General features: G+C 43.3%; 1 protein-coding gene across 1 annotated transcript in view; it reads right to left on the minus strand.

Moving 5' to 3' along the window:
* Positions 1-24,229, minus strand: part of EDAR (ectodysplasin A receptor) — a gene marked incomplete at both ends in the record, with an annotated part of 60,822 nt that overhangs the window by 24,268 nt on the left and 12,325 nt on the right. The window lies entirely within an intron of this gene.

Raw genomic sequence — 24,229 nt, forward strand, 5'->3', positions numbered from 1 at the left:
TTCTGGCACTCCTTGGCTTGCTGAGAAATCCTCCCACAGAGGAATGAAGGGCTGCGTCTTGACCACTAAATGAAGGAGGGCTGGGGATCAGTAGCCTGGCTTGTGTCCACACTACTTAGAGCTACATCAGGTTTGTCTGGGAAAGATCCGTATGGAGCAGCCAAAGCAGAGCCAGGGAGTGAACCAATGGCAAACAACATGGGCAATCAGAACACCAGGGCTGCACTTCCCTTGCCAGCTCCTGTGGATCCACTGAGAAAGCCCAGAGCTGCTTTCCCTTCTTTAGGAAGCATCAGCTGCTTTTTGTTCTTGCTAAGCAAACTGCAGATTTAAGAAGTTAAACCCAAGGAAGGAGTCGAACCTTGTATCTGAAAAGCTATTAAAACAGTTGGAAAAAAAGAAAGGCTGAAATCAACGTTACAAACACACATGATAATTTATTTAGTTTCTTAAAATGATTAATTTTGAATAAGAGCTAATGTTCCATACTCATGTACTGTATTTCTTTCTACGGTGAAAAAAGAGACAGGAAAAGGAGGCACAAACTGGTTTTTTTAGCATGATACAACCTATTTAATTCTATTTTTACAGTACATAATATGCCTAGGGATTTTAGAGCTTCAAATTGCAAGTGTTTGAGATACAGTTGCAACATTTTGGTCCTAGTAGATGTAGACTACTCTTTCAATTTTCCATGTCTCAGATGCTGGGAGACTTTTAGCCTCCCAGAAGAGTACAATGACTGCTTTGTGCCACATTCGAGCATACAACTTACATTAGAGCAGTGCCCTAGTATTTGAGATAGCTGCTAACATTTACATTTCTAAACACTAAGTAGATTAAGCAAAGATTATATCACTCCAGCATCAAGCTATGAACTTGCTTTATATGTCCCTTCCAGCAACTGGGCTAGCTGAGACAGGTAACTGGGTGGGTGGGTGGACAACCTGAATTATGAGTATACTCGTTTGTGCAGGAAATTGCACTTTGAAACCTAGAAACAAAAGAGAATCAGAGATAAATTGTCCTAAATCTGGAGGTAAGAGATGGAAAATAGTAATTGCATTGTATAAAGTGTCAAACATGAAGCTGGATGAAGGCTTTGTCTATGGCAGTGCAGTTGCCTGGAAAAGTTCCAAGGATATTGTCTTAATGCATATGTATGTTAAACTGTACCCTAATTATAAAAGAGTTTGTTAGACCTCAGATATTAATATCATTAAGGCTGTGTCCCCACTGATACTGCTAAACGATCACATTTATTATAAATCTAGTCTGAGGCTGCTCAGAAACAAAAATTTCCCCAGTAAATCTTGAATCTGTAACTTTACAGTAAGAGTCTATGTTACAGCAAAAACACTCTTCAGTTGCTTTCAAGCCACCCAGATGTTCACTGTTTGAGATGCTTGTATGCAATCATAGCCAGATTTGAAAAATGGAAATGAAGAAGTGTAGCCCATTAATGTACAATACAATCTTCTTCATTTGGCATTTATTTACATAAAATGTTGAAAGTGTCAAGTTATACATACACAAATAAAATATTTTTCTCTCTCTTAATATAAATATGCATGTGGGGTATGTTTTGTATGTAAACATACTTTTTTCCCCCTGCATTCCATCATTTTATGCAGCAATATGTCAAGCATATGGGAAATACTTTTTTAACTGGAAAAAAACATTTCGAAGTGTTAACTATGGCTAGATTAGAACTCCAGGGGAGACTTTTCCCACAAATGGCAGTATCAAAAAAGTTAAATTTTGGTATTCATCCTCCTGTTCAAGTACACTGCCATAAATTGGCTGTGTTATTTCTGTTGGTTTTATTTGGTTGGTTGGTTGGTTGGTTGGTTGGTTGGGGTTTTTTCCTCCTTTGGACTTAAAACTCAAAACACTTTAATTTTGTAACACAGGAGTGAACATGGGAGTGGGGGGAGGGAGATGAAGGAGGTTTCTGGCAGTAGGGTCACAGGTAGTTACTCAGCTGGGGAGATACCAAGGTATGCCAGGATGCTCTTGGCCTTGCTGTCAGTTTTCAGGCATGGTAAATTATATCTGCACCATGCTATCTGTCGCTCATTAATCCCATCCACACAACAAGGGACCTAGTGCCAGATCGCTTTTGTCTCTAGCTGACACCTATGAAGACACAGAAAACCAGCCAGCTTCCACCAAGAAGCAAGAAAAAGGGTGACCAGACATTATGGCCCTTAACCATTAAAAGAAATTAGTTCTTAATGAATTATTCCACTTTGGTTGAAGCAAATGACTTTCTCCTGTGGGATGGCATGAAGCAGTGAGTGGGAAGGAGCTGAAGGTGTGTTTTTTGCTGGGACTATGGTATCGCTCCTAAAGAATTTGGGATCTCCGGCAGCTTGTCTGCCAAGCCCTCCAGAGATCCTGATTTGTGTTTTTGTTTGGGACGTGTGGGTGTCTCCAGAGAGGAGGTGTAAAACATAGACCGGTGTCTTTGTGGATCAGGTGTGCAACACACAGCAAGTCTCGTCATGACTAGCAGGGGTTGCTAATTACAGCTATTTTTGTCTTTTGGGCATATTCGTTAATAGCTGGTAAGAATATACACATAAGATGACAGGAAAAGGAAGACTATTTTCCCAGTGGCAACCACAGCAAGAAATATTAAAGACTCCTTGTCTCAGCTACTTTCCTGTAGACTGCAAAGCAGAAAGGTAGGGAACAGGAAAAGAGATGACTGGGATCCTATTACTAAAATATTTCTCCTCTCAGACCAAAAATCCCTCCGTACAGTCCTTGTGGTTTCTTATCAAGAACTGGCAGATAAGTAAATAAGTAATTAAATAAATAAATCACCAGGTAGAAAATGCTTCATTCATGCTGTCCAAACAAGAAAAAGCATCATGCATTATAGTTAGATTTTGAATTAGATAATTTACTTAGATTATTAGGTAGCACTGCCATGATATTTACAGCATCAATGAGTATAATCAGAGTAAATATATGAAATGTGCAAACAATGAGGTTACCACAGCTGCTGGATGAAGCTAAAGCTCACAGCTTTCAATGGATGACCTCACATGTTCTTTTAATTCTCTGGGTTCAGTAAGTAATACAGTGGAAAAATAATTTCCTATCATAGACTTTTTTTGGTTTTTTTAAAATACAGTTGGAAAAAGGAGGAAAACAAACACTTGGATTGCAGCACAGAAATGTTTCTCACGTAGAGAGATGGGGGCTTTTTGGTATCTGTATTTCTTTAGTTTCATCACTGATGTAGATATACTTCAAGGACAGAAAACAACCTTGTGAGAGGGAAAGGCACAACCAATGTCTCAAACAACTGTGCCAATTCCTATAGGTCTGTATGCGTTTCTTTCCTGGCGTTTCCTAAGCAGCAGTTTGGTTATCAGGTCTGTGGCTAGGAATGTAATTCCTAAGTAGCTGGCAAGTTGATATCAATCATCAATCCACATCCAAGACCCCAACTAACAACAGCAGAATGCAAGACAAAGGCTTTCATTTAAATAAAGGTGGGCAAGTTGCATGTACTTCACAGGGGCCACCAGCAAACCCCAATACTTGCCCTGAGTTCCCAGGGTTTATGGGAGGAACCTCACAAACCACCTTTTCCACAGATTATCACAGTTTTTTGCATGAGCTCAGTAGATAATCTCTGTATGCTCCTGATGGTGCTAAATCCTTCTTAATTGAGATAAGCATATAATCCTCACTGCAGGGCCTCACAGGCTTCAGAGTTCAGCATCAGAGTTCAGTCTGGCTCCAGACTTCTGAAAAAAGATGCAGTCTGAGTTTTGCTTTCAGGAGGGAAGCCCATCACTGAATTACAATGATGGCACTGCATGCTCGGGGACAGAATAAACTCAGAGAATTGAAAGTAAATGGAAACACAGAGATGATGGAAGAAAATGATTTTGTAGCCTTAATTCCAGTTTGCATTGTTGCAAAAAAACATTGTACGGAACATTATTACATTTGTAGGACAACACCAACTACACTGTTTCCCACTGCTTCTTTATCACTTTGACCTTGCAAATACCTTACAAATTTCTTCAGAGAGATGTAAAAAGTGCTAAAATGGTACAACTCCATTCTTCCTTTTTACCTGAAACATCAAAAGGCAGTGAGAACAACCCAAGCTACACATAAAACATTAACTGCCCTGTGATCTGGCAACTCTGTCAGAAAAATAATTGATTGATTGATTGGGCACAGAAACAAGACTTCTTCCAATGGGAACACCATTGACAAGACGAGACAAAAGATTCTTTAATTTGTTAATGGGGGCGCTGTGTGTTGAGGACCTGGGGACAGTTAAGCCTAATGAAGACCCATCCATCTCCTACAGACTTGCTTATTCGGAAACTACATCTGGAAGTTGGTATTCCAACCTGTTTTTTCACCTTACATAAAGATATGTCAGCTCCAAGGTAGGCAACCCATCAGCTTTATGAGAAGGTCTTCAGGGCAAAAAGTGGCTACCATGCAGGAGCAAAGCAAAGGCAGGAAAGAAGGAAAGGCTTTTCTCAACACACTGCATTACTGACACATTTCTGCAGAAAGGGGGCATTAACAAGGTCTGAGAGGATGCTGGGGTCTCCCATAGCTCACACACGGCTGGTACCGAGCCAGCTGTTCCCCAGCCCCCTTGCTACTGGCACGGCCCTGATTCACCCTCTCCCCTAGGCTGACATTGGTTTTACCTGCCAGCAGCATCTCTCCAAAACCTAACCCTGCCAGGCTGGAACTGCAGGAGGACCACTGTGATCTCCATTCCTGCTTCAAAGTCCTCTTAGGGCACGTGGCTCACAAGCAACCTCTCTGCCTGCTGCCTCAAGCCACTAGGGGAGGAGAGAGGGGAGTGAGCATAGGATGGATTTTTTGGGCTGGAAAATGGTAATTCATTGATATTGCAGGCTGAGACCACAACACATCCACTTCAGTGACCTTCATGCTGGGAAAGATGACGTTTTGATGGGGAAGTGATACTGTAGGGAAAAGGCACTCATGACCCCCTGCCATGGGGGCTACTACTGCTTTATACAAACAAGAAAATATTAGGGCAAAAATGTGAGCAGGGATTTGCATCTCCCCCAGTCAAAAGGCTGCCCTGATCTTAGGATAAGTTACATAGGCTCTTTTGCTTTCTTATTGGTGTTTTACAACAAATAAATAAATAAACAAATAAATCTGTGATGTGTCCTGATGCATAATTAAGGAAAAAAAACCCCAGAAACCTTATATTTCTGACACACACACACACACACACACATACATATATATATATATATATATATATATATATATATGTAAATATATATATAATGGGGGGAAAAATCTCGAATTCTTTGGCCAGTCCCAAGAAGGATTCTCCTCAGTGGTGTAGGCTTGCTTTCCACCTCTGTTTGTTTTTTCTAAGGTGATTTCCATGAAGACTTTCTGATTATTTTCAGCTCCTCCTAATGTCTGCCAGAAAGTGCTACAGTGGTCATATTATTCCTTCTGGTTTCCTTGCTCATGTATTTGTTTTTGGAGGGCTTGGACTCATCTTTTAAGAAGCTCTGGCAAAGCTGGTGGTGCTGGGGGCACATTAGGACTGCACCCCATCCTCCCCAGCAGATCTCCTGCTCCACCACCCAGGTGAGCTCGCCCTGCTGCCAGCTCACAGCTGCCAGAGGGCATCTGTGTTTTCCATGGAAATAGTGGGAAGATGGATCTTACATCACCATGAAAAATTGCAAGTGAACATGCTAGATTCCCCAGCCTAATACTTCTAAGATGAGAATTAATGAGCAGCAACACAGTTGCTCACTGTCTGATGGGTTGGTTGTCTTAGTGCCACATCTGCTCAGTGCTTTCTCCATCACTGTTTCCTAAGAAGTTTCCCCATCTAATCCTACCCAAGGGACAGGAAACTTGTTTTTGGAATTTTGCTTCCAGGGGCAAGGTAAAACTGCTGATATGGAAACAATTTAGATTCAGAAGCTCTCCTGAGACAAGTACTGCTTTCCATTTGGAGCAGAAAATTGAAAGCTTATTAGGAAAATATAAACTACCAAAGCAATGATGGTGCTTTTCTAAAATCTTTTCCTTTTTACTGTGCTTTACTGTTCTAGATGACAGGTAATATTGTAAGAATAGTGCTGTTTTTCATTAAGACCAATAAGGGTTTAGCTCACACTTTGCTTCTATTTGTCAGGATCTATTCCTGGGAGCTGCTGATTACCTTCAAAGACCACAATATTTGGGAAGCAGATGATTTTTAGCACAATGTAGACTCTGTCATTCTTTAAATACAAGAATGGTTGGTTATTGTATTATTATTGTATTATTATTTAAATACAATAATGGTTGAAATTTAGAAATACTTTACAGGAAAGAGCTGAGGTGAAATCCTGCAGTAACCACTGACAGAATTTATTGAAATTGTAAATAAAATAAAAGTCCCATGGTGACCATTCAACAAATAATGTCTGTTCTTAGCTCTACAGTACATTTGCATTTCTTAACTAAAAGCCAAATATTGTTAGAGAGGTCAACAGAGAGTTCTGGTTTTTCCATGGTTTACATGAAAACATCTGAATTACTGCAGCTGACAGGCACAGTGAACAGCAGCTGGGATGCAGTGAGAGGGAGATGCAGCAGAGCATGGCAGTGCCTCTGAGGGTACCGCAGAGCAGGTCCCTGCGTGAGACAGGATGTCATCAGGAGGGTCCTGGCCATGAATTGTCCTTCTTTGTACAAGTGCATTAAACAATGGCGCAGCAGTTTCACTGTTTGGCAAAGGTAATGGAGGCAGTATTAGGTCCTGGCCATGTATACTTTGGTACTTGATGTTAGAGTCCCAGAAAAGCCTCTTGTTTGTCAACAGGCCTCTGTCTAACAGACAAAGGGATACGTACGCTGCCAACAAACATTAAGTTTTTTATTATTCTACTTTTTACATAACTGTGTTTGAAGGGGACTTATTATTTTCGTAAACTAAAGGCTGGCCGCATTTAAATTCAAAACTACATCCCAAGCTGCCTGGGCCTCCATTGTTGGGAAGAACAGGGAGAGAGAGCAGAGGGAGGGAAGCTCTCCGCTGGGAACAGGGGCCACACAGCAAGCAGGCGCCGTGCTGGGGTGCCCAAGGGGAGAGGCGGCTGCAGGGCACGGCACAGGGCCTGGAGCACCAGCCAGGGCTTGCGGGCCCCGCGGCCCCAAGCAGGGGGCTGAGGCATGGTCCAGGGGAGCAGCCCCCATGTGCCCCACACGCCCACCCATCTCATGGGCATGGCTACCCCCAGGGCTTCAGTGAGGAGATGGGGCATAGAGGCCAAAACACAGCTCCCGGTCCCAGTGCTGGGCAGAGGAACACGCCTAAGCAACCAAATCCCCCATATCTGTGGGTACTTGCAAGCTATGACCTGCTGAGGCTGCTATTTATGCCAACCACCACATGCAGAGAGGCGAGAGGAGGAACAACCACCACCTTGGCTAAGGAGAGCTGAAGTTGCAGCCCATCACACGGACATGTCTGCAGGAATCACGTGTTTACAGGCACGTGGGTGTACACAAACACATCTATTTATACACACATGCCTTCAGAGAGGCTGACTGCCCCTCACATCTCTGTTCAGCCAGGATGTCCCAGATCTCAGGGAGCGTCCTAGTGCAGTGGAATCTCTATGGTCAACGTGCCATGTCGGGTTGCAATTACAAAGTATGCTGCCTCTGTTCCTAGAGAAAAAGGGAGAAATGGCTTTCTCTGTTGGAATACTTTCTCTTTTGAGTCAATAATCGTAAAATCTCTTCATAATTTCTCTGAGGCCCTCATTTCTTTTTTAATGAAGGTGTTTACATTCCTAATTAAGGAGTGCATTAAGCCTAGTGGTACCTTATCTGATAAACCCATTAGTAGGCTATGTCAAGCTGAGCCTTTCAAGGTAGCAAGCTAGCTTTAAAAACTGGTTATCCTCTGGGCTAAAATATGCAAACCAAGAGCTCACAATTAACTCGGGTTAATTACAAAATACCAGAAATATAATAATGTATTTAAAAACACGACACAGGTGCTAATGGCTTTTTTTTGTTTTTTCCTTCCCTCCTCCTTTTTTCTCCTCTCTGCAGGAGCTTACAGCCTGTCACTTTGTTCTCAGGTAACACCCCCCCCATGCTCCACAGGTGTTAACCACCTTTTTCTCTCATGTAGAGGGATTTATTAGCATAGCAAGACTGATCCAAGAATTCTTGCTTCTGCCTTGCAGTTAGCATGGATTTTACTGGTGCCTTCTGGACCTGATGAAGGAACTAGGCTTGAGATGTTTATTTTTTCTAGGTCTATCAGCTGGTCTAATGAAAGACATCTCTCCATTCCTATTCTCCCAACACCACCATTGCACGACTCAGGAAAACTTTGAGTCACCACCACCTTGCCACACAAGGTGTCAGCTTGTGGAAATAACCATTTGACCTCCTTCCTACAAAGCAGCAGCCTTGTGACTGTACCCTGCCTGTTTGGGAACAGCTGTTGCTTTCCAGCATGGCACGCTCAGCCACTTTTTATTGCAACTTGCAGACCAATACCCTCTTAAATAAGACTGGTTTTGAGAGACCAGGCAGGGGTCTTCAATTCAGTGATTGCTCTTTTGATGTGACCTGTAGGACCTATCTCAGGTTCCTTATGCATATGAGTGTCAAATGTTTTATCAAAGTCCAAGCAGTCTGTGGTACCTGCGTTATTAGGAATTAAAACTTCTTGTCAAGGAAAACTTAGGAGCTAAGTACTACCTACCAAGGATATATTGCACATTTAATTTGTTCAATGTCTCTATTTCTTCTGTGATTTTACAGGAGAGGGAACAGGCTTTTCAGGAGAGGGAATAGGCTATCAGCACCCATCTTGAAAAAAGGAGTCAGTGGTGTCCAGGGGCTGCTCGCTGCAGGTAGCTGAGCAAAACTGCCAGGATGGCTGCCCTAGGGCAGGTGTGGGTCTGCCCTGCATGGGTCCCACTGGTGCCTCAGCCTCAATACCTGTGGCCTGGGAACTGAGGTAACTGGAAACCTTTGCACATGCTGCAGGCCACCCCACAATATATGAAGGCCCAGCTTTGCCACCTGCTGACCTGACAGCAGGCACTCCAGAAAGCACAGGCGAAGTGGGGAGTTGAGGCTGGCAAACTAATGACCTGGAAGGCAAGCCCATGTGGTTTTCAGAAAATATATCTGCAGAAAGGAAGCTGTATTCCTGCTGCTGGTCCTGTGCCAGGTGGTGATCTTCCCCTGTGCACTACAAGGTGTCCATGACACCCTTCCCTAGTCACCTGGGGAGGGCTGCTGACTGCCTCTGGCTTGGGTACTGCTAACCCTAGCCTACATGTTCTCTTCAAATATACTGTATTTCACATCAGCTTTATATTTCTTCTTCTCCTCACTCCATTAATCGGTCATTTAGCTGATTCAGATGCCTTTTATGGTGCTACAACCCAACTAAGCTGCTGAGAAGAAAAGATATTTTTATCACTCATAAGCACATCCACTGCCTCATCCCATTCCAGCAACACAGGCACAAGAAAACATGGAGATGTGGTTTGAGAAGCACTACCCTGTCCTGACACAGAGGTGATGTGATGGAAATATGGCAGAGCACTGTGGAAAAAATGAAGAGGATGACACCAGAGAATAACTGACACAACAGTGAATGTCATAGTCTTATGGTCTTGATTTCTACCATCTAGATGTTTAGTTGCATGTTTAAAAATCTGTAGTCATGGAAAGCTGCTTTTTGATAAGAGTCTTTGGACATGCCATGAGTCTGAATCTAATTGTGAACCTAACCTCAGGTTTTACAATCTGCTGTGTTGCTGTAGGGAAAACTAAATGATTATAGGAAAGGGACCTCTGTGAAACAATGTTTGGAAAACAAGGAGCCAGTGAGAGTATTTAAAGTTGTCTCCAGAAACGTCCAATATGATCAAATAAATATAATCTTTTCTGTTACCAACCAGAAAGAGACACATTTTCCTACCAGATGATGAGGGATGTTGTAGTGAATAAATACAGCTCCTTACAGCTGCTTTAATAGTTATGTGTAATACCTCATCAGCCTTAAGACATTTTAGACTTGGATATTCTTTAAAAATGAGAACTTCCTATGGCTCTTCTTAGAATCTTGGAAATGTGAAGCATCACCCACAAACAGCTGAAGACCTGCTCCCTCTAACTGCAGTGCTTGCTGAGAAAGGAGATATTCTGGGATAGCACTATTTGTACTGCAAATTTAAAATCGGATGTGAATCATCCTCCCCATAAAACACATTTGAATAGATTTAATACTGCCCCACCAATGGTTAATTTAATGTTTTGATTTACCCATGTTCCACAAGTGGCAAAGCTTGATCTCCTGGACTGGATTCTGACTCCACTGGGGGGCAGTGCATTAGCACATATATTAATAGTGCTAATATTTCACTCACCTGCTTCTGAGAAAGCAAGATTTCCAGAGAAATGTTTAGCTACCATAAGACATTCTGTTTAATGGAACAAATATGCATGAGTATCTCCCCTATATGTACTGTTGATTATTGACTTGCTAGCTTAAACAACCACTGCTAACCTAAGGATGAAACCAAGTCTGAGTACAGAGACAGATTAAACTATTTATTGGCACCAGGATCAACAGATTCCAAATTAGCTACAAAGCTGCAGGGAATCCTGAAATGCGAAATCAGTTTGGTGTGGGATTTTTTTAAAATATTTTTTTAATTCTCAGCCCCTGAGGAGATTTGAGATGGTTTGATGTTCATCTGGAGACTTGTCGAGAGTCTATAGAAACCTAATAGCCTGCCAACATGGGTGGTTGCTGCTCCGAGGCATTTCGACATGGCAAAGGTCCTGTCTGCACATTGCAAACCTGTATCCGTCAAAGGCTGCCTGGAACAGCATGAAAACAGGAGCTGTGTGGTGTCAGAACGCTGTGGGCAGGATTGCAGGGGTAATGTATGCACATCCCAGCCCTCCCGGGGCCGCCAAACTGTGGGAGGAATCCATCTGGCCCTTAATTATTCTGAGCTCTGCTTAAGAGTTAAACCCCACAAGGTGCTGCCACACCTATATACCAGGGTTTGGGTGGGAGAGGGCTCCCTGCTCTCTGGTTAGAAAAGAAATGAAGACTGGAGGGCAGCTGGGGAGGAGGGTTGAAGCTGGGCAGAAGAAGAAACCAGGGCAAATGTCTAGGCATGGAGTGCTGTTGTCCAGACCAGGAGCCTGCGCTGGAGAGAGGGCACGGAGGGTGGAAACAGGAATGGGAAATGTGACAAAATTGGAAGGCAGCAGAGCCAAGCACAGGCTGCAGTTGCCCTGTGGTGGGGTCCTGGCTGCTGGCTGCTCCATGGCCAGTTGCCTGGCAGACTGGAAAATGGAATGGGGTCTCCAGGTCTAGAGGCAATCAGAGTGCCTAGGGCCTCCAGGCTTGGAAGCAATCACAGCGTGATGGAATGGCATGGGTTGCTGTGGCTTCAGGAAGCAGAATTGGAGCCATCCTTTGCTGAGCAGTGGAAGGGGAACAGGATGAGCCTTAAACCATCCTTGTGATGAGGCTCAAGCTCTTACTTGTAGGCATGGGAGAAGACAGCTTGACAGAAAGCTGGGATGTCTGCCCCATGGCAGCACAGAGAGACCTGCTCACGCTTCCCCAGCAGAGCTCTGCTGTGCTGTGCCGAGTGTCTAGGGATGGTGACAAGAATTAGAGGGAAGAATTAGTCGGTAGGACAAAACCTAGTAACACACCACCCTGAAGGAAGACGTGTAGGTGTACTGGCCTGAACCTAGGAGCTGGAAATTGAGGGATACGTATACACAGAGCAGCTACCACAGGTGAAACACATGAATTACATGGCAGGAGAGAAGACACTTGGGCAGGTGGGCAGGTCCTGCCTTTCTGAGTGAAGCCCTCCCCCTGAGCAGTGCACGTGCAGGAACCGGTTAGCTCAGAGGAGCCTGAGCTGGCAGACAGACCGGGACTGCCCAGGACATGTCCCTGGGAGAGACATGTACTTTCTGTAACTCAGCCACCCTCTCACTGGGGCCTTAACCTGCTCTCACTGGGGTCCTCATAATGGTTTTGCAGTTGCACAGCTGAGAGGAGATGGGTGCTTCTCTGTGTCTTTTTCAGACTGTAGAGAAATGTAAATTACATATTCACCCCTCACTACAAAAAGCACATCGAGGTGCTGAAGTGTGTCCAAAGAAGGGCAATGAAGCTGGTAAAGGATCTGGAGCACAAGTCTGGTGAGGAGCAGCTGAAGGAACTGAGGGTGTTTGTCCTGGAAAAGGAGGCTCAGGTGGGACCTTATCACTGTAGCCTTTGGAGGTCTGTCTCTTCTCCCAGGTGATAAGTGATAGAAGAGGAAATGGTCTCAAGTCGCATCCAGGGAAGTTTAGATTGTGTATCATGAAAAATTTATTCACTGAAAGGGTGGTCAAGCATTGGAACAGGCTGCCCAGGGAAGTCACCATCCCTTGAAGTGTTAAAAAAATGTGTGGCTATGGCACTTGGGGACATGGTTTAGTGGTGGACTTGGCAGTGCTGGGTTAATGGTTGGGCTCAATGGTCTTAGAGGTGTTTTCCAACCTTGAAGATTCTGATACCTGCACCAGGACTATACCTGTGTTGGATGACTTGAGCTAATCCCAGTCACTGTTCTAGTTCCCCTGTGGGTATATTTAAACAGGTTTCAGAGCAGAGCTGGGCAGAAGTGCTAAAGCTATTTAGGATCCCTCTAGGCTAGGAAGAGGCAGAACTTGCTGGAAGTTTGTGCTTACTCATCAGTCCCTGGATTTTGGAACTTATGGAGGAGGAGGTTCTCACTGGGCTTTGTGAGTTTTGTTTTGTTTTGCTTTGCTTTGTTTTACTTTGTTTTGCTTTGCTTTGTTTTTTTTCAGGGCTGGACATGCCATGAAGGTTTTGTCTGAGAGCCTTGTGGCCAAGAACGCAGGTTTACCTCACCACAGGTTGGTGGATCACATTTGGACTTCACAAGAAAAGAGGAGGTGGCTGAGGAGGCACTCAGAAATGGCCTGACTAGGTCCCACACAGCTGCTAAGCTGTAATATGGCTGTGGCAGGATGAGGGGTGAAGCCAGATGTGCCAGGCTCTGGGTGGGAGAGATGAGCTGCTGGGAAGCAGTGCAGTAGGTCCCTGGAAGAGGAGAACCTGACGGTGTCTGGTTGGAGGTACATCACTCCACTCAGATTGTGGATTGCACAGCAGTGCAAGGCAGAAAGCAGAGCTGGCTAAACTAGCTAAGATAATTCTAAGAAGATTAAAACTAATTTTGGCAATTAATGGGTAATTCATATCTATCAGGATTATAAGAAAGAAGAATAGCTTACAGCTGTAGATTTAAGTGCTTTTTTTACTATCCTGGCACTTAAGAATTCACTGTAATTGCAACAATGAGAGGCTGAAGGCTCTCCTTGGATTACAGTTGCCTGCAATTCAGATGATACTGCAAACTCTTCTTCAGTTTATATAGACCTTTATCGGAAAACTTGGACCACAGATGCTTACTGGTTTGGATATTGCATCCCCATCTTATGGCCTTCATGTAGTTTATTACTAAACATGGAAGAAGTTAATTCTCCCTATATTTCATTTCTATCACATCTGACAGCTTTGTAGTTTGTGTCTATGTGTGCAATATTTGTGGACAACTATTTTAACATAAAAATTCCTATTGCAAGGCCAGAATGGATGTTCTTCCTATACTTTATCTCCCAAAATTTTCAGTGATTTTTATGAAGTAACATTAACAGAATAAAGCTTACGCTGAAACAAATCTCAGAGCTACATTAAATTAACCTAATTAAAACAAGGTTTTTTGCATCTTCTCAGCTGTACTTTCTTTAAAAGTCTATCTACCTCCAAGACACACCAGAAAGACCAGACCACAAAGCCATCAGATTCTACAGAGAATTATACAGACCTTTGATAATTCATTGTATCAGTACATTAAAGTGCATCCTGTCAGAAAAAAAAAGGCATTTCTGTGATAAGTACTTATTATATAGTTAACACTTATCATATAATTCAGTTGTCAAAAAAAACCACCAGGACCAGATGGGACCTCAAGAAGTTACCTTCTGATTCACACTCAGAGAAGTTACTCTTCTGATTCATACTAAGAGAAATTCTCTGCCACACCAACAATCTTTTATCTAACTGCATCTTGGGAACCTCCAGTGACAGAGATTACACAGTTTCCCCTCATCTCTTTGTTCCAGTGCTGTGCCATTCCTGCTGTTAGGAAGCTTCTCTGCATGTCTCATCTATATCTCTCTTCACTTGGAGCTAACTGCTGTTTTTCTTATCCACTACAGACATGGATGATTATTTCCTTCTGCTCTGCTGTAGTCTCCTAGGTATTTGTGACCTTAACTTGGTCATCTTTTATGTAAAACAGTTCTGAATCATCCAGTCTTGCACCATTAAGACACGATTTCTGGAGCACTGTCTGCTTGTGCTTCTCCCTGGATTTTTCTCCACTGTGAGCTCATGTTTCTTGAGATGAATGTCTAAAGCTGAACAGAGCAATTTTGTGAAAGCCTTGGCCACCCTGGATAGAGCATTGCATTAAAGAGTTTATAAGCTCTTTTTCACACATCTCTGGATCAGGCTGTGAGAGAATAAGGATCCTGCAGTCAGCTAGGGATCTACTGGAGACTAAAATCTCATCTATTAAGCTGCTACATGTTTGGAGCTGGTAAGTTTTCTGATGTGCTCTTCTCCTTTCTTCCCCATAAGCTATTTGGCATTACTACCAAGATGAGAAAAAATATCTTGCATTTGTTAGACGTATATCAGTTTTGCAGTGTTTCTATTTATACCCCAGCAAATACATTCCGGTTGTGCCTAACAACTGTCCTGGGTTTTTCATTCTGCTAGAGTAAACTCTACCAAGTTTTCTGTTCTGCCATAGCAACACATTCCCATTCTTTATGCTCCTTGCTTTGCCAGGCCGGTGTAGGGGATGTTGAGGCTGCTATGGTAGGAGTGTTTTCATCTGGAGAACAAAAGCAATCTACGCCCTCAGAAAGCTGTCATCGTCTCTCCTGCAGACTGCTGAGCCATGCCAGCTCACATCTTTTCACTGTGATGCTGGATGAAAGCAGTGACTCCAGCATCATGAGCTGCTATTTTGAGTTGGATGCTCAAGTTGCTGAAAAAGATTTTTCTGGCAGAATATCCTTGCAATATTTCCACTACAAAAATATGCTTTCATCCTCAAATTCTAGTGTCTCTTTTTTGAGGACTGAATGTATTACAGTCCAGTTATGAGTGCTGGCAAGAACAGTTCTGCTTTAAACAGAGCTGGGAAATTGCTCCCCTTTGTCCATTAACTTCACCGAGTGTCTCCTATGTCGCTTGGTGGCCAACTCTGAGCTCAAACTACAGGAAGATGCCTTCATAGATAATATCTATTTTAACAAAACAACACAAAACTATGTATGTCTGCAAATATCCATTGCAGATATTTAATTGCTCTTTAAACAACTATGTTAAAATTTGGTTAACTCCTTAAGTGACCTGAGAGAAATGGTGTCACTAATTGCATTTAACTGCCATCCTGAGCATAAAAGCAAAGCAGAGAGATATGTAATGTGTAGAGCCTAGAAGATGCTATAGTGAAGCTTATATATTGTCTTTTTGGAGTGCATCTGCAATGGCTTAGTGTTGGCTGCTTTTTTTTTTCTATGTGAAAGACTGCAGGATGGCTTTCACATGGAGACACTGAGCTTCTCAGAAGCTTTGTGTAGTATAAAGCAGTGACTGCTCCTCCAGAGCCAGCACCTCTGTACTTTGAAGATCAACAACTTCGAAGAAATATGGGAAGCTTTGATTTCATACAAACCCTAAGATTTTCCAATCATTAACACTATGGGGCCCCTACTAAACCAAAGTTAGGGCAATTGGAGAAGGAAATTTCCAGGCAGGGGGTGAAGTTTTAGAGGACCCCATCTTACAGGTTGCGGTAAAATCAAGACCCAAGGACAAAAGAGCTGCGTGATGAAAATATATGTTGTTATCTTTCTAACTTTTTTTTCAGTCTCCTAAAAAGTGCATTGAAAATATACTGGAGTGCCATGCAGGTAGATTATTGCTTGCTTGAATTTTCATCCAGAGAAAGCACTTGCTGGAGTCAAGCATCTGCTTTGAAAGAGTCAAACAGGTCAAAAGTCTACTTACACTATCACATGAGTAAGCCAGTGCTAACTGAATGTTTTTGGAGAAGTACAGGAAGGGGGAAGGCTGTGTCTTATCTGCCAGCTATTCTCAATTCTAGCTGTTGGGATGGGACCACATTGTTTTGAGTTTATGCAGAATAGAAAGCTTCTATGTACATCAAAACTAGCTGGAGGAATGGAGGAAGCCTTTTCCTTGTCTGAATCAGCTCACATACAACTAGGTCATACTGGTAATACCTCCTTCAGTACTTTCTGGAGCACCTTGAGGTGCTGCCTAGAGTCAGTTGGTGTAGTAACTTCCCCTCCTGAACAGGAGAGATTGGGAGAGCTACCTCCCAAATCAGCTTGATATATTTTGATTAGCTAAGTTTTATGTTAAAAACATGTGTGTGCTGCTTCTGCAAGGCAAGTTGGAAAAAACCTTATGCACAGCAAAGGGATGCCTGCACATCTCATCTGTGATCTATGATGGGACAGGCACTACAGCAGCTGGGAGGGGAGAAAGGTGGCATGGATCGGGCATGTGTGGTTTAGCAAGATAACCAGCCTAAAAGGACTAATACTGGGTACTCCTGGGCTCTGTGCAGGCTTGAGAGGAGCTGGTGCTGCTGCCTACACAGAGCTCGGTGTCCAGGCACCAGGAGGAGACAGGAGGCAAGGCAGGACATGCATTGAACCCACTGTCTTAGAGCTGAGAATTGTAAATCAAATAGCTTTGAAGAGCCAGAAGCAGAAATACATTGTTTACTCCTTAAAGCCTAAAATGTTAAACAATTTGGAAACAGAATGGATGAGACTTTGTAGAATGAGAAATTTTGAGGTTTTTGTTCCTTTTATAAACAGCTTTCCTCCCTGGTGGCTGGTGGGACAGCTAGACATTAACCCTTTCTAGCCATTTCTTTTGTCTTCTGTAGAGCTGGAACAGATGTTGGTAGTAATCTCACCTTAAATTAAACTTAATTTTAATAAACATGTTTCTAGGATGCAGAACTCAGCTCCTTTTTTGTGGCAAGATGTCTTGACCCCCTCGAAATCATGGCTTCTGGATTACCATATCTCCTCACATCCTTCCACTTCACTACACTGTAGATTGCAAGTCACACTAATATTAACGAATTTGTTATACCTAGAAGCATTGTTTTACAGCCCTATAGGTATCTAACAGTGATTGCTGCAGAGCTCTTGCAAACAGGTCCATGGTCTCTGGAGTCCAAAGGCATATATCATAAAGTGTTTTATGGCGCTGGCAAACTTACCTAGCCCAAATTTGTGGGAGGTAGTATTTCTAAGCTAAAAATTTCGGCAAGGTGGTCATTCCTTACTGGTCACAAATAAAATCTGAACCTCCCTTCCTCCAGGTTAAAATGTCTGCAGGTATCAATATGTAAATAACCCAGACACAGACAGTCCTGGATCACACAGGTGACTGTGGTGTTCAGTGGATATAAATAACTATTTACCTCTTGGAGAAGCTGTTTTGGTAAATTCAAGTCTAAGCATGAAGGAAGAGAAACATAAATTTTAGGCCTTTCCTGTCGAACACGCTGTCTCGTCCCACTGGTTTGAAAAAGAGCAGTTGCTTCCCTTAGAACAGCAGGAAAGCCGTGGGGAAAATTAAAATGGTGAGAGATTCAGTATGTAAAATATACAGTGCAGAACACTGGAGAAATCTCAGTCTGGGCATGAAGAATCACTCTTGACACGACTTGGAAGGATTTTTATCCCTCATTTGCACAAAATTGCATCTGGGGGATTGATCAGTCTGCCTGCTAGGTGAGCCATCTACTGGCTGTTCAGTGCTGTGCCCAACAGCTGACCGCCTCCATGAACTCCAAGCGTTAATCGGTTGAGGAAATCTAATGCAGAAGGATGCGTGCCTCTGTGAAGCAAGATGTTGTCAATTAGTCTGTTGCTGGAAAATATACTTCGAAGAATTTTTGGAAGAAGAAATGCCAAGTTTCTAGTTAAACTTGTTGAGTATCTCTGGCAAATTTGAGTAAGAACCTTTCTCTGGAGAGACTATGAAAATAACTGCTCAAGCCAAGTAAACAAAGTACTCAGTGTGACAACTTTTGTCATTGTGTCGACTCCGATTTTCACAAACTGTGATGAATGCATGAGCGAGAAGCTAAAATAACACTAAAGGCTGGTAAGCATGGAGGGGATTCTGGGAGAGGACCTGAACTGATAATATGAACTAAACCCATAAAGTTAAAGCACCTTAAACCTCCAAGGCTTCTTCTGAAGGTGGCTGCTAGAGCATTCTCAATCTACTTACTTAATTAATTTAACATCCAGCACGAAGGAACCTGGAACAACCTAAGACTCGCATCACCATGAAGCTACGAAAGCACTGAGGGCCACACAAGTAACTGTTCTCTCATGCTTCACATACTTGCTGCTGACATCCTGTGTTTAAGTACTGCGTGTTGGCAGTGCTTCTAGCTGCAACTTTATCTGAGATGTATCTGTATGAAACTCCCTGACTATGCTGCAGCTGGAAAAAGGGAGTCTCCTCTCATGGGGAATGACAAGGTCTTCCTCTGTGTATATGAGAAACTGCTCTACAGTGTGAGAAAGGACTAATGCTGCCTTTCCAACCCATAGGAGACCCGGGCAGATCTCTGATGCATATTCTTAGGTGGCTCAAACACAGCATGCCACTGTGTAGTGCTGCTCTTCTTCTTGGCCTCACATTAGTGAAGGTTATTCTGCAGGGAAGGGAGGCCGTCCTGGAAGTGAACTGCAGTAATGGAGGCTGGAGCATGACTTGTACAGGTAAGTAGACTTGCAGAATTTGTTTGTTGTGTTGCATTACAGGGAGGGGCTGAAAGACAGAAGGATAATTCCCATGATGGACTGACTGCTGTAGATCGGTTTGGAAGCGGCAAATATGGGAAACATTTTCTCTCTTATGTAAATATGCTTATTTCTCTAAAGCCTTGGACCTGTCTTAAGAGGGTGAGCTCATGTGCAGCTGAATAGACTTTAGTTATCTTCCAATGGATCAGTCTGACAAGTTGCCATAGATGGTTCAGATAACTTAGAAAACCTGTAACCATTACTACACCCTGCCTTGTGCGCCTCCATGGCCCACTGGAGCCCTTATAGCTGGATACAAACCAAAGCAGCTTCCAGGCTACTTTGATATATTTTGGCACTAAGCCAGGAGAAGCAAAGCCCAAGGCATGCCTCAGGCTCTGTGCTGAGGCCATTGTTGCCTCATGGATATATTTCTTCTGCTGTGCAAACTACATGGTGTGCATGCAGTAGCTCCTGGTCACACCTTGCATGGTGCTTTTCTGCCCTAAAACAGACGGAGTCAGCCCAGCCTTGTTTTCTACGTAAGCTTTTTTCCCCTGTCCTTTAGAGATTTTTCTCCTGTATTAGAGATTTAAAACCTGTCATCTCCAGCAGTGTTTACTGGAAGGCACAGAGGGACACAGCTGTGTCTCTGTGAACAGTCCCATGCTCCCCGTGTGACTGCACTCACTTCCATCTGGTGAGATAGGATGTATACTGAGGTGCCTGACTCCAGACCTGTGAGGGATAGAGACCACAGTCCCTAGACTAGGAGGGGCTGAGACACTTGAGAGGATGTGAGTTGTCTGAATAACCCTGTTTCAAATGTACAGCCTGGCAGTTGAGGATGAACAAGACAGCTTCCTCCCTGAGGTGAAGCATCAGGCACAGCTGTGCAGGTGAAACCCCCCCTGAAGTCTGCAGTGAAGTTCTCAGTGATGCTGGCGGCATCTGGATTTGAGCCATGACACACAAAGAGCACACATTCTGTATGGCAGTTGACAGAGTTAATAAAAGAGGATCATGTAGATGAAACTGGTGGGTGTTCAATGCACTCAAAGGAAGTAGTCTTATAATTTCCCTATCAAAACAATACCACTATAAGCACCAGAGACCTACCTAACATAAACCTGTACTTAGCAGCTTGATCAGAAACTTGAAAAGTATCTTGAAAATAGCCAAATCTGAGCTCAGAGGCTGAAATACAGCACTTTATATATTGAAGTAATGGAATAATCACTAGTACATTAACAATTAAGTAACAGTTCACAGTTACTGAAAGTATGAGAAGTGCCATAGCCTTTGCTGCACCGAAGGGTTTATTTGTAGTCTGCTGCTTGCACTGAAACGACGTGTCACAGAAAGATGAAGGGAGCCTGTCAAAGCCCATTTGAAAAGTCACTTTTTCTAAACAAGGCCGTCTGCTTTCATCCCTCTTTGCATTATCAGCTGAACTGCTGGCACCAGGTATTCAAGGAATTTCAGCAGGAAGGAGGAGAGCACAGTATTTCCTTGTCACTGTGATAGATTTGACAGACCATTTGGACAATACAGCTAGCATCGTGTCATGCAAATTGACATCTTGGGAAAGCAACTGGCTTTAGAAACAGTACTCAGCTTACTCTGGGACTGGGATATTTGGTGATGACTAGTGCCTCTTTCACACATGAATCACTCACTTTCATCCTTTAAAAGTGTTCAGAGAACTGGAGGTTGGGATACTTCTGCTACAGACTACCTGTGTTTGTAATTAAAGCGCCCACCTCCGATCTCATTTGTTTCCATATACCTACATCTGAGGGATCAAGTTTTCTCTGCTAGAGATTGAGCTACTCTCCAGGCTGCTGTACACCTCAGAGACAGTTAATCATGTTTGTAAAGGCTGTTGTATATGTGGCCTGTGATTAATGGGCACGGCCTTAGATGAGATCCTGGGCTTTACCAAAGGGGCAGGTTTGGCACTGGTGACTGGAGACAAGACAAAGAGAAACACCAGCTGCTGTGCCAAGTGATGTGGGCACCCTTCCTTCAGAGGACTGGCACCCAGCCAGCAGCCTAGAATGGTCTTTGAAGTATCAAGCTGCTGACAGTGCTGTTTAAGATCAGAAAACAGGCATCCTATTTAAACTGTGTTTGGTGCTCGGGAAAGGGAATGTTACCAAGCTCAAGTCTCAGGAATGCAGGCCTGCAAAGGACCAACCCTGCTCCCTGCAGAGTGACCAGGCAACCAAGGGCTGGCTGCTCTTTCTAGATGAAATCTCTGAACTTCCTCTATGAGGCAAAGTCCAAAGTCCATTTCTGTTAAACCTAAAAAACATTACCCCTCCAGTCACATGCCCCAAACCCACACACTCTAAATGGAAATGGAAAGTATTGCTGAGCACAATACCGTGCTGTGTTTTCTACCATGTGACTAGAAGTCAGTGGCATGCTGCTGTGAAAAGCTATTACATACAATTTGTATAGCTTTCTGTAAAATCCTTCCATGTACTGTGGAATTGAAGTTATTATATGAATAAGACTGAAAAATATGGTCCTATCTATTATCTTCCTTATTTTTAATCACTTCTCATCATCCCACTGCATGGTGTTTCTCAGAAGTACAGCACAAAGTGCTGGACACGTATAAACTTTGGGCTTCTGCACTTCAATGACTTCCTGAATGAATTCAAAGGACCCTCGAAACAGTGCCCTAACTTTGAATTTATCCCAGGCAGACATGCACAGTCCTCAGTCCTCATAGGTTAGTTTTTTCTCTCTTCCACTGCCTCTTCCCAAGACACAGCTTGCAAACCACTCCTAACTCTGTCAAAGTCTGCCCATCTTTATTTTCAAGTTAGAAATGTGTGCCCTAGAAAAGAGCACTTCCATGGCAGCTCAAAGCTTACAAACTGGATCCATCTTTCTGTCACTTTGCCCAAGGAAGTAACACTTTAGAGAGGGCAAGATGGTTTCTCATTACTTGGAAATCAGAGCTGATTTTGCCCAATCTTTTCTTCAAATGGTTTATCTTTTGGGGAGAGGTTAATTATGGACAACTTGTGGGAACATTTTTCTTGCCATTATTAGGATGCATGCAAAGAGTTGTACTGCAATATCTCACCTTATAGTGGTCAGGTGCGACTAACCATATTTCTAGGATCCCCATATGAATGAAGTAGACCCCTGACTTGCTTCAAGAACTTGTCCTCCTATGTGTAGAGGCAACAATATTAATTCCTCTCTGCTGTTTTGGAGGAGTACTGCACAGCAAAGGGCTTCTTTCTTTGTTCATTTACTATACAGGATCAGGTTTCCTGATGATTTCAAAGAAAGTACCCAACCTTGTAGGACCAAGCCTGCTACCCTGTACCTGCTTAGGCCTTATACCCTGTGCCATGCAAAGATTCAAACCAGAGACTTTTCCAGATATCACTGACATTACAAGGAGGAAGCAAAAGGTGGAACTCTGTCTAAGTGAGTCTTTGATAAGAGGATTAATTTAAAACCATACACTTTGCTCATTTAACTTTTTTTTGCAAGGAAATATAAACCAACACTATAATTGTACTTTGGCCTGTGGGAATAATATCCCAGAAATAATGCTTCTACTTAAAGAATAGTAGCTTAAGATCTCTGTGGGGCTGCTTCTTTCACTGCAAGACCTATAATTAGCCATCCATTATGGCATTCAGCAGTAATCCTGAGGAAGCCCATATTTTCCCCCCAAGCACCCCACACAGGCATGCCAGAGAGCAGGTAGGGTATGCTCCAGAGTTCACCCTCCTTCTCAACACAGGCAGCTCAGGGGGTGGGAGACCCTCCCTGGTGCCCCTTTGCTGGGGTCTTCAGCAGGGACACCCTGTGGGCACCTCAGTGCTCTCAGGTGTTGGGTACAGTGTCTCACATGGTGAACACTAGGATTGCTACAGTCTAGGTCCAAAAGCCATGGTGGTGTGATTTGAGCTGCTCTCCTGCCTTCTTTTTGCTCTGGGGTGAGCAAAGAGAGCAGCTTTCCAGTTAGGAAGGATGGAAAGCCACTTAGCCAAGCACTCCTTTCCTCAGCCTTTGGACCAAACATGGCTGCTTCGGAGATGGAGATGGCTTGGTGGTGCTGCAACAGCTCTAGCAGTCTGTGCCTCCAGGCAGCAAATGCTTTCTGGCATGACTGGAGGGCATAACGGCATGCTTCCAGGGTATTCTACTGGTCAAACTGAGGCCTGAGTTCAGACTGTGTGAAATAGTGCATACAAAGAAGATCTGGCTGATGGTGTTTCCCCATGGTTTTGGGGAAGATATTTGCTCGCCTTAAAATAAATAAGAAGTTTTATCAAGTAAAGTAATATAAGCACGTAAACTGTTTCACTTAGGACATCGTACATTTGAATTGCCTTGTATTTTCCAAAGCTGTTTCCCAGTTTTACTGTCTAACACTCTTTCTGAATTAGAACTGAATTTATAAATTGTTTAAGCTACTTAGAAACAGTGTTAACAGGGTTTGAGTGTGTGTATGTGAACAAATGACTGGCTGAAAAACTCCTTTCTCTGTGCAACCTATATTAACATTAATGCAAACCCCTCTGCTAAAGTGGCCTGGAGAACTCTGGTGATGGACACAGGGCTGAGGAGACCAGTCCTCATCTTGACACATTTAAGGCGGTGAGACCAATGTACAGACAGTCCCCAAATGTGCCCAACTTCATCCCTCACAGAGCTTCCTCTGAACTACCAGTCAGCCTAAGCTTGTATTTCGGAAAGACATTGAATTCCTAGTGTGAAAGCTCCACTCCGAGTTCTGATGGCGATTGCCAAGAAGACAGGCTCTCCAAGGCTCAGCAGCACCATGTTTCATGGCAGCTCTTGTGTTATACCTTCTAGCACTGTGTGCAAGGTGAAGCAAACAACAATTTTTACAAGCAATTCATTACTACAGATCAATGCCATCACACATTCAAATTTGGTTTTCATGGATTCAATGTAATGGGCACAAAGACGGTTTCTGTAAAGTACCGAAAATCCGGGATCAAGGGCATGAAGGAATGCAGGAGGGGTAGTTCTCTGCTCGACTTTTAAGTGTGATGACTCCTCACAAGCAATATTGTACATTGATCCTCACCAGCCTACTACCACTGTGAGAAACAAATCCATGACCTGCCTCAGATGTAGATACACTTTAACTTCACTTTGTCATGTGTCTTTGATAAAGAAATGGATCCAGAGAGAA

This window comes from Coloeus monedula, assembly GCF_965178545.1.
Source record: "Coloeus monedula genome assembly, chromosome: 3".
Lineage (NCBI taxonomy): Eukaryota > Metazoa > Chordata > Aves > Passeriformes > Corvidae > Coloeus > Coloeus monedula.